We start from the raw sequence: 12,292 nt of genomic DNA on the forward strand, positions 1-12,292 counted from the left end.
TCGGCTGAATTAGTTATGAATGTTAGTGTATCTTGTACATAGTACAGAGGTCAGCTCGGCGAGCTGCTTGCCAGCCAGCAGCAGCACTGTACTGTGTATGTATTGGTACAATTTACAGCTGCTGGAGATAGGAGAGAGATACCACCTGACCATGTCGCAAAATAATGTCAGTTTTTAGAAAGTCACTCTTCAAGCTGGAATCCCAAACGTCGCATAAAAAGCTTTGCTTCAATAAACTTCATGGATTCCGAACAAAAATTTTTTTAAATAACACGTTTTTTATTCTGAGAATTGTCAAAAATAGATGTAAAATGTATAACTACAAACATTTTGCATTATGTGGCAACACACTACGGTGTCCTATTTATTGAGTCTTGGGCAAAGCCGTAATGGGGGGGGGGGGGCTGCTAGTACTTCCATAAAATTATATGGCAGACAGTATAATTATCATTATAAATATACCTTCTATGAAACGATATTGAGTACAAAGTTGGTGCAATTACCGTTGGAATAAGTATACTTACGTTAGTTGGGTGTAGTTTCAATTAATATTTAAATGTTTAATAAAACGATTTGTTATAAACAATATATTATGGCAAAATACAATATAAACAACACGTAGGCTGGCCTATATCTCCAACGTCACACTCACGTCTGACACATATGCTCAATTCCTACTTTACACGTTTTCCTAGTCCATATTTAATACCTGAAGTATATTTGTATTCAAAAGATTAGGAAAAACCGTCCTGTAGTACTGTTTTCTTCAATAAGGTAGTAATACATGCCAGAGAACATCCCTTCATGACGTTCATAACACGGAGGTTTTTTTGACAGATATTATTCAAACGTCAAACGTATATTTGAAATAGCATAAGAAATACCCACACAAAATTGCAGATCGTTCAACTGTACCCTTTTTGATATGTTTAGTTTAAGAACATTGCAATTTAACATGTAATCTTATAGAAAAATCACTTAGAACTGCATTTGTATGATCCGTAGAAATCTCTCAATTTCTGTTTGTATGAGAGATTACTTTTAAATAAACCTTATAAATTTCTAAATAGACCAACAAATTTTATTTTTTAATAATAAAAGAAAGAAGGGGTCAAGTATACGTAAAAGTGCGAGTGTAAGTACATCTATAAGAGAAAAATAATTGCCAGCGTTGCTGCATATATTTGCGGTCCTTTCTCCTCTCTGAACTTTTCTCTCTCTAACTATGTAATGAACGTCCTTGAGTCGAAAAATCATCTCAATCACGAATAGAAAAATTGTGAAAGAATAAAACGCAATAATAATTAATTATTGCTTTTATACAGTTAAAAAAATGTTCAATAAATAAATGATAAGTAAACGAATATTCATTAACCCATGAGAAAGCTGCTTTGGTATAAAATACTAATTTCTGTGTACTTGAAAAAAAAAAATTTAACTTAAGTTTATTAAATGATTTTGTCACTAATGTAATTTATAACTAAACCAAATTAATTATTCAACATTAAACAAAATTTAAACTTTAATTAATAATAAACATTAAAAATAAGTTATTAACCACACCATAACAAGAAGTAATCGAATTCCTTTCAATGGGACCGCTCATAGTGGAGTGGGTTTGAGTCTCGGCTAGTGTGCAGGAGGTCGAAGGTTCAATTCAAACCCATTTAGTATTGGTTAAAAAAGGAGAAATAAAATAATTCAATCGGATTCAAAATGTGTGCTATAATATCGTGTGGAGGAGAAAGGAGCAGAGCGGTACGGCAAGGGGGTTGAGCCAAAGGGAAAGGAACATGCAGAATCCTCGTCCGTTGCACAGTTTTTCAAGGTCAATAATCTAAAATCATTGATTTACTTTCACGCATAACATGCCTGTTTTAAAATAACTTGAAAAATTTCTTAGACATAGTAATAAAAACTTTTATCACTACAAATAAAATCTTATTGCTATGAATTGCTAATTTTTTTCCATGAAGTATATGCAAGGAATGGTGTGGATGACGCATGTGAATTAATATGTATGATATTAAATATGTATGGCTCTCCGTCAACGAACTTGACGTGGTAAGCATAAAAATGTGTATTAAAAGAAATAATTAGTAATTCCTCAACTTAGAAAAATGTATTATTTTGACAATGAAATATTTTACAAATCATACCAAATTTTTGACCATTGTACGTGATTTTAAGCACTCATACTTTCGACTTCAAAACCCTATCCAAGAATGTACGCGTTTTTTAATGTATTTACGGTAAGTTTATCAATTATATTTGCTAAGATTTTATTAAACAATGGTGATGCATTTTTTTGATAACCTAATCCTAATGCATAATTACTTGTAGGAACTATTGAATAAGCTAAATTATAAGCCAGCTGTAATTGACACCTAATGGCAGCAGTTATTGGCAAATAAATGTAATGTAAAGTGGTGATAACAGTATTTTTACCTGTTTATCTTTTCTCTCACATTTCGTAGCAGAAAAATAAAAAGCTGAACCGTTAAAATGTATAATACCAGCATCGTGCGGTAGTTAGTGCAATTTTGTTTTTAACTTACCACAAATTTTTAATATAACTAATTATAATTTCCTACATGAGTAATTGAAACTTTAATTTGATCTCTTCATAAGGTTGTAAATGTCAAGATAACGATAATTTTTCGTAAATGTGAATATAACTTTCAGGATTCGTTTTCTAAACAAATTAAATTGCCATTTATAAGTCCCAAAAAACCACCTGGAAAGAGGAATTCAGAAGCTGATTGTTTAATTTTCAGTAATAATTTGAAATCTTTCTTACTTTATGTAAAATTTAAAAGTTAGAATTTATTTTTTGTTTAGATGCCTTTGTAATTAGATGTTTGCATTCTGTGATTGAGCATCCTCAAAGTATTGCTTTGCTTTAAATAAGATTCTCAGATACTTTTTTGATAGTGTAAGCTGCAACACCCTCGCACAAATCGTGCATAACATCCACTGTCATGTTTTCAACCATAGTAAACTTATTAGTTTTATGGAATGCGTATTTTTCATGCATTTCAATCGCACCTAACTCATTGTTTGATGTTGCTTTTTCATAATCATCAACATTTCTGAATATATTTTCATCTTTTCTGGTCATGACTTTACATTTTTTATAAGTAGCTAAGCATATTCTGCAGTAATATTGTACCGTAAAGCTTCTAAAAAATCTACAAACAGTGTTTAAACCGAGATTCTTTTTAATTATTAACATGCACTTCAAAAAAACTTAAATTTTTTTATTGTGAATACTGAGTTCTACACCTTTCTCCGATGAATGATTTGTTTTATTGATTAAAATAAAAAATAGTAGCTCATTATATTTACACAAACGCAAATAAAATTTTTTAACGCTCGTGACTTCAATACACGAAAAAGAAGCGAGCATCGTCTAGAATAAATTATTTTTTTTTTACACAGCATACGACTATTTGCTACGTGCACAATTTTTAAACAGCGCTGCCTAGGAAAAAAAACGAGAACTATTGGCATCGTTTAGCAGAAGGCAACATTTGCGATACGTGTTTGATACACCGTTTGAGACTACAACGGAAAAAGAAATTGTTGCAAAAACATGGAAGGATCTTTGTCATTGAAAATCCCCTACCACGCTTTTTAACATCAAGTAATTAACTTATTAGATTGTATTAACGTCAGATCAGTAACTTTTTACGCCAGCCTAGTAATTAAAATTTCTAGCACCCATTTGTCACGACAAAATTCATGCTAAGTATGTATGTCTGACAACAGCAGTATACGTATGCAGTGGCTGTGATTGGTGTTTTTCGCTTACCAACGGTAGCTTTAAAAAATCAGTGGCATGTGCAGAGTAAGCAGTATGTCGAATCCGCTGCTTACTGTACATAATATACATATATACAACGTGGCAGTAGATCAACAAAGCAAGAATGTGTATATATACACAGACTAATGAAGCACAACTAGCACAATAGCTAAAAGACTCTTTTGCGCATGCGCTATTTTGCATTGTTTGAAGAAATACTTGATAGTCGAAAAACACCTACCAGGCACTGACATGATTCTGACTTGTGGTTGTAGGATATTTATAATAACTCATTCATTTTAGCATAGCTTTCATACTGTCATAATACGGGTAATATCCTTACCACGTACTGAAAAGCTCATAACTGCTTGTGGTTGGGGATTTTTAACGAAAAAGGTCTTTCCGTGTAGCGATTGAAAATATAATCAAGTAATAATTCACACATATAAATTTATTAGCACTTTTTTTACCATAGCAAACGTTATCCACGCAAGTAAATCTTTCAAGCTTGTAAATTTTGACAGATAAAATGATTTTGTTTACAGTCGTGCCATGGATGTAAGAATATTAATTTGCTTCGCTCCTATTTCCCACTCAACTAATTTTGGCCCTCAAAAAATATGCAAAAGAAAAGCCTTAGCAGAATCTCATGTAAAACTTGTAGAGGAGTAAAGGAAAATGTTGGTTTAATCACAGGCAGTGTCATCAGAACAACATCCGTCACCGAACATCCATATACAGTGATATTAGAGGTAAAATCTTAATAACTTTATGTAGACTGATTTAGTATGTATGATTGTAATTCCATTATAAATTTTTTTAGTTAAACGATACATGACTCGTGATACATTATGATTGCAACTGCATTTATAGCCAAGCTCATAAATGTAAGCACATTTATGCTGTAATTTCTTTTGTAAATGCGTAGAGAAGTGTATCAAAAACTTTAGAAGTACAGGAACGGGGCGAGCTGACTCATGCTCAACTAGGTATAAATAGTTATTCCAAACCCCTAGTTATTTCTGATGTTTTCAAAAAAAAAAAAAAAAAAAAAAATTAAAAAACTAATGATCTTGATGGCGTAAACTGTACTTTCAGAAATATTTTAAGGATCGCACATATGATACAAAATAAGTTTTTTATACGTAATATTTTAAAAAAATTAATAAGGAAAGTTGTCATGAAATCTGAAACTGCAGGTGTCAAAAGTTGTGCAATTATCTTAGTAAATATGTCGAACTGTAGTGATTTAAATTGTGAAACTTTCAAATTTTCTTATAATAATGAAAAGAGGATTTATGACAAGTGTATTTGTTTGAATGAAGATGAGGTTATCGAATTATGCATAAAAACAGTGAATCAAAACAATAACAAAAGTGGCATGAATCTTGATAATTTCGAATCATTCAAGCTCAAAAGCTCATAGAGTAAAAAGTATGACCAAAAAAAATGTGAAGAACTTGATAATGAGTTTCTGGAGAAGGATGATGAGAAAAGTACGATATCAATGGACTACAGCTTAGTTAATGAAATAAGAGCCAGTAGTGATAACACAAAAGAAAAAAATTGTATTGTTAAAAGTGTACGTGCATTTGTGATACCAAAGCAACCACGGTTGTATGTAAGTCTGATGGATTAGTTGTAACGAATGACCAAGTTGTTAGACTATTGGAAGTGAAATTTCCATTCAGTTGCAAAAACAAGCCAATTATTGATCTATTTATGTTAAGTATCTGCACTATGAAAATAACAGTATGACTTATAATATAATCTCATCAGTATTACATACAAATGCAACTGCAAATGTATGCTACTAGTCTCATGGAATGTAACTTTTATGTTTGGTCTTCCTGTGGCAGTTGTTTTGTGGTGTACATAGGGATGATACATATTTGTGTCAATTGTTAAATAAGTTACTTTTGTTTTACTTCAAATTATTTTTACCAGCTTTGTTTGGTAATTAACTGCAATTTTTTATCAAATTAAATGTTTCTTGTGTTTTTACTGTGTTAGTTTTACTATGCATAGTATTAGTAATATATTTACGTAACTTTTAAAACAAAGACTGATGTAAACTGATGTATACAATTTTAATTACACAACAATATCCAATCAACTTTTTACTTTACTACTAAGTATGGCCTTCCTTGGAAACAATAAGTGACTATAAATTATCGAGGTTACAGCACATAAACAAAATATCATCTGCATGAGCTAATGTTTCCAATGTAAATGATTCGTCGACAATCATATAAATTCATATACGTTGCATTATATGTTCAATGTGAATTCTTACATTGGCAATTTTGTAACTCTCTTCAACCTGTTCATCTGTAAAATGATGATCATCCAAAAAAGGAGCCATAACTTCTAGTACATCTTTACCACTGTTGTCTAAGGAAGCCCTTATCTGTAAAAAAAATCTTATCAGTAAGAATAACATAACCAGGTTCTAACAAAGTTAGTAGTACAGATTCCACAGTGATTTGAGAGTCTGTTGTTCATCTGCCGTAAGCCTTACTCCACAGAGAAATAAATTCACAAAGTATACACCCAACTACAACTTTTATTCTAAAACTTTTTTTGTAGTGAGAGAAAACTGACCTCTTTGCTCAACAGTTTATGGTTGTTTAACGACAAACTTTGTTGCATCTATTATTACTCTGCAATTGGGATTCTGGATTGAAAATATTCTGGACACAGTACTTCTATGCAAACAAAATAGTACACCTATCGCCAAAAAAGTTAGTATACTTTTCGTTGTAATTAGAAAAACAAGCAGTTTATTTTTCACACTGGTTTTTGGTCGTTTGTCGATACTCTCATCACTTTTCAATATTATACCAGCAAGATAAGTAAAGAGGAGTATACAGTTAAATACTCAGCTTTATTAAAAATTGAATACCAAAATATGAGTTACAAATTCCAAGTCACACATATACCAAATTTAAAATAGTTTTAGCAATACTTTCGTATTTTCCGGTAATTAGTTATTGTAGATTTAAAAGAAAACTTCTAAAAATAATAATAAACTTAGAATATAAATACATACAATAATGTGTATGACATTATTATTTAAGAGATATTTTCAAGATATAGATAGAACCAGTGGCACATTTAATTGTAGTCCACATGGTATTAAAAGTTTTTTTAAATAACAAGGACATAATAACTGAGCTTCTCGAGAGAGCCAATGTAGATGATCTGATAAGATTCTAAAATTGTAATTGGTTTTAATAATTTACTATTAGCTTAAAAAACATACCTTTGATAAAATATTAATTGATGTTGTAGTATTGCATATAACAGAAAAAGTACGTAGCATACACTTACGAGATGGTTTTTTTACCCGTGTTGACAACACTATGTTCCAATAATAAAATATTGTGGCAGTATATATGCCTTATTTTAAGTATCGGAAATCATGCTGGGCTTAGTTAGAGTCCATTTTTCTCAGAAAATCAATATTTTGCCTATTCAATTTGTTTATAACTTTTTTTAATAACTTTTTACCCGTGATGACCATAACATGTATTGACCATGACACCACAACAAAACCTATCGAATATCCCGACCTTGAATCTTCTTCTCCAATTGCAAATGACCTTACACGATCGGTACCTTAAAAAATTGTTGCAAAAAAATAGCTCATCTCTTAATTCTAATAGTAATAATTCTGATAAGGAGTTTTGAACTATACCAGAGTAACAAAAAGACCGTATTCTAACTACGAAAGCTTTCAACTACTTGATAAGAGGTTTAAATTTGCAAAAAAAATCAGAGCTTTAAGGATATCGATTAAAATCGTGAAATTTTCTGGATGTTAATTAATATCATAGATCAATATACTAGGCATGAAACATTTCTTACAGAAGAATATAGATTTTGTTTTTGCAATGACACAAAAGTTATTTTCAAAGAAATTAGAATACTCTGTGTTTTTAGCGAATGGCGTTTATTCATTAACAGATCTACCAAAAGTTTTAAAGATATTTTATTACACAACGGAAATTAATTCTCATCTCTTTTAACTGCTCATTCAGTACATCTAAAAGAAAATTATGATAGTATCAAAATCTGGCTTGAATGTGTAAAGTATCGCAAGTATAAGTGGCAGCTGATTAATAAAGATTAAAAAATGGTGGATTTTTAATAAAACAACAAAGCGGAAATACAAAGTATCCGTGTTATCTTGTTATCTGTACTTGTGGGTAGAAGAGCGGATGCTAAGCACTATATTCAACGGTCCTGGTCTGTAAGAACTAAACTTTGTGTTAAAAAACAAAGTGGAAAATTTGAGGCGATTGCTGAAGCGAAAAAAGTGTTAATGTTGCCTCTTCACATTAAGTAAAGGTTAATGAAACAATTACTGTAAAAAATAGATGAAACTTCAGAAGCTTTTGCATACTTAAAAAGTTGTTTCCAAATTTCTGAGAAGCAAAAGCTAGGATTTTTGTTGGTCTACAAAAGAGATTAAGACAGATTTCTGCCGATGAATCATTGAGTTGAACAATTTTAAGGCAGTAGTTACTGAATATCTAAAAACCACGAAAAGTTAGTTGAGAATATGCAATAAAATTTTGGGTTGGTTAAAAAGAGTTAGGAGAACGTTTTCATCAAGACATTATGAGCTTTGAATAACGTTATCACGGCCAATACAATAAAAACATGAGCAGCAGTTATGTTTGGAGTTTATTGAAAGAATGTACTTAAGAGCATAAAAAAAGTAAAATCGTGCATTTTTGAATTATTTACCACTTTTTTGAAAGTTGTTTTGATATTTAAACTTAATAAAAGTAAAAAATAAATTTACTTGAATGATTTTTATCTTCAATTAAAAATAAAAACTACAGATTAAAAAAAAATATCGGTCTGCTAAGTACAGAAGCAAACTTTTTTGTATCAAATGTTTTGATTCCTCTAATAGCGACCTTAAATAATCAAAATTTTATACTTGAAACTCCAAGTAAAATTTTGTTTTGTCCCGTGTTATAAATCTAGGTTGAAAGTCTTACAGATACTAAATAATGCTCTTTTCACTTGACACATATTCAATTTAAATACTTGTATATTTCTAATTCAGAGCACTGATTATAAAACAAAAACAATGTTTTATGGTTTTGATTAGAAAAAAAGCTAAATTATATACAATACAAATAATTACCGTACTATTACTTAAATGTTGACCAAAATTTTGTCACAAATGATTAATAGTTTTTATAGTTATGACTTATAAATATTACAGGGCGAATTTTGAGGAGTAATTCTCTGTAATTTACAGCATGTTTTTTAATTTCTAAGTTGTTAAATTTCTTTAAACAAAAATACCTTGACTTAAATATACAATGATTATAGTACATGAAAATAAACGTAGAATTTATGCGAGATTTTCAGACTCGTAATGATGATTTGTAAAAACACATCGAAAATATAACATCCATAATAGTGCATGAGAGGTGTCGCATGAATTATATTTAAAAAAATGTGACTGGATCAAAATCAAAAAAAAAAAAAGAATAACTCAGTTATCAGACACTTGCAGCAGCTCTGATGAGAGTGAAAAAAAACGTTCCGACTTTGATTAGCATTGTATCATTTGTTCCAAAAAATTCATTCCGGTCAAGATTTATCTGTTGTCAGCACCGAAAAAGGTATAAACAAACACTATTAATTCCCTTTCAAATGATGAAATTTTAAGCCCAGACGTGCGGGAAGAAATATTGAGCAGGCTATTATATCAAGACGATATGAGTCTTATAGGAGAAAAATATCATCGGAAAACTTGTTTGATAAAACTCAGGCAATCACAGGAGAATACACACAAGGACACTACTGCTACTAAAAAATTAAAACTCTTGATGGGAGCTTCATTGAATTATATTAATGAGAGTAAATATAATTAGTTTCAGCTAGATGATTTCCGTACTTTTTTAAGCAAAAAAGACATGTTGGTACCAAGTGCAGAGACTATATAGAAAATTAAAAAATCATTTTCAGGGTGATATTATGATTATCAACAAAAAAGGAGCTGGAACTTACTGTTTTTTACGACAAAAGGGGTGTGATGCTGTGCACAAACATAAACAAGAACATATGGACGATAATTATCATTATCTGCTATTGGATAAAGTTACCAATATTCTTTTCCATGACGTTAAAAATAACACTGCAGAGGATTTAAGCAAATACTCAGCAAGTGACTGCATGTTTCCTACATCTGATAATATACCAGGTTAGCTGAAATACTTTTTTGAGAAACTGTTTTTGAATTAATACAGAAAACGAAAAAACTCTAAACTGTACAACTTAAAAATAATTTTTATTTTCACGCCATAATGTCAATAATGTTCCAACGGTTCATACTCTTTTCACTTCACGTTGGTGTTGGTGTTTCATTACACTGAAAGTTCGGGTCAAAGAAATTGGTAGATATGTCACGCGATGGGTTTGAGCTGTTCGTATGATGAGGTCCAAAAATAAGAAATATCAGCTGCGATGCAGTGTGAAATCAACATGAAAGATAAAGCATTCATTCAAATTGTTCATGATAATGCAGACTGCAGTTTTGAAATTTTAGATGGTAAAGGAAAATTTCATAGTTAGGGTGGCTGTGAAATTATTACACCGGCTTCATATGTTTTATCCAAAAAATCCATCTCTTGTTTACAATCCGTTTTTAAACCAGAAATAGCTGCTAAAAGTGTTGTCAAAATAATACCGTACGAATATGCACCAATGTAAAGGTTAAAGTATTTTCCTATTCCAGAACCAAACAGCCGTCAAGACTTTTCGTTAACTGTTGCTTCGAAGATAAAAAGTTTTTGAATGTTCTTAAAGTACGTTAAACCAACTTATGCCAAAGGGTGGAATAGATATAGAAAAGAGTTATCTGAGACTAACTTTAATTATGAAATGTCCTGTATAAATTTTCTGTCATTTGTCCATGCTTCTCCATCTGACTACAGCACTCTATTTACTGCTCTTAATCAATCTATATTAGAAGTACGGTGCCTTAAAATAAATACTTATATCATCACCTTAAATTAATTATTACATTTAAAAGTTCGTGATATTACAAGTGCATTAAGTATGGATCAGGATATTTTGGTCCTTATACGACTTGAAGATTTCCTTACCCTTATGTCTTTTTTTGAAAGCATAGGTTTTATCATGAAAGAAAGTGGTCTAGTGGAAGTCCTTTTAACAGTATACAGTGGAAATACTGTAAAAAATATCTTAAGTAGACACCAGTAAAATCGAGCTCTAAAAGCGCATAATCTAGTCCTCCTTGCTTTGATAAAAAAAAAATTCATAACAAGATGAAAAAAAGTGTGAGATATAAAAACAATGTTAATTTTATAAATAACTTTTCGTTTGCAAGTCCAGGTAATATTAATGAATTGCTATTAGACGAGACTTTCAAAGAGGTTACAAATGATTTTGACAAAGAATTGTTAGTTATAGTACAATATTGCCCTATAGTTTTTATCGTTAATAATTTTATTTATGCTAAAAAAAGCGATGATCAAGAGCTTGATTTTAAAACTGTTGAACGTATGATACAGTTATTTTATTCTAACGGCTACTTTTCATGCGCTACGTCTGCTCAATTGTATTTAACTGATATGATTGCATTGAAAACAAAAATGGATAGAACTGACTATGAAACGTGTACGAACGGTGGATAGTAGATGTTGAGAAGACACGACATTTTTTTTCTGGAATTTTCACTGACCAAAAAATAGAGCAAACTCTGATGAGATACTATAGTTTTAAAGGAGCTTTATTTAAGAGTGGAGTAACCGAAAGTACGGCATTTCAATAGATAAAATATTTTACTTTCACAAAGGATATTTTGGAAGACATGGAAAAATTCACTGGAAAAGACATGGAAAAATTCACTGGTGGCATTCATTAGACTAAAACTATCAACACCATTGTGACTCATCTTATAGCCGTTTGAATGCTGGTCTGACATCATTATATCTCTTAGAAGACTTTTTTTATTAGTACGATCCATTCCCTGATGCTGTTAAAAAACTTCTTAATATTGCTAACAGTGTGAGTGGTATAAAAATAATGCAGGATATGTCAGTGAAGTGATTCAAAGATTTGAAATTATCAAGATTAAAAATCATAAAAACGATCGCTTCTGCGAATTCGAAAATGACCACCGACAACAATGCAGTATAAATTGATCCTGATATTATATTTCGTTGAATCTGTATTATGAAGAAAACTAACGAATAAATGGAAAATTTTCAAAGTGGGAATTATGGCTTTTTTCACTGGTTTATTTTAACACTTTTGAGATGCTGAAAATACTAAATCCGATTTATATTTGATATTCACAAAAGTAAACGAAAACGTGCGCGATCCGGTAAACACTATTTTTGTACTTGATGAAGGCTTTCTACTACACACTGTAAAGTGGACTACAGGAAAAATTTTTTTTGTCTCTCATGGTGAATTACATGAAAAAATATT

General features: G+C 30.7%; 1 protein-coding gene across 6 annotated transcripts in view; it reads left to right on the forward strand.

The window, feature by feature from the left end:
- Positions 1–12,292, forward strand: part of Vang (Strabismus domain-containing protein Vang) — a 242,921-nt gene that overhangs the window by 60,799 nt on the left and 169,830 nt on the right. For 4 of the 6 annotated variants that reach the window (XM_089592372.1, XM_089592371.1, XM_014356122.2 and 1 more), the window contains exon 2: positions 4,351–4,557. The exons of the other annotated variants lie outside the window; for them this stretch is intronic. The gene's annotated coding sequence lies outside the window, so the exon portion shown is untranslated. The remainder of the gene's footprint in view (positions 1–4,350; positions 4,558–12,292) is intronic. 6 annotated transcript variants of the gene reach the window in all.

Source organism: Copidosoma floridanum, unplaced genomic scaffold (genome assembly GCF_036245765.1).
Source record: "Copidosoma floridanum isolate Cflo_tuat_1 unplaced genomic scaffold, Cflo_Japanese_pri ptg000016l, whole genome shotgun sequence".
Lineage (NCBI taxonomy): Eukaryota > Metazoa > Arthropoda > Insecta > Hymenoptera > Encyrtidae > Copidosoma > Copidosoma floridanum.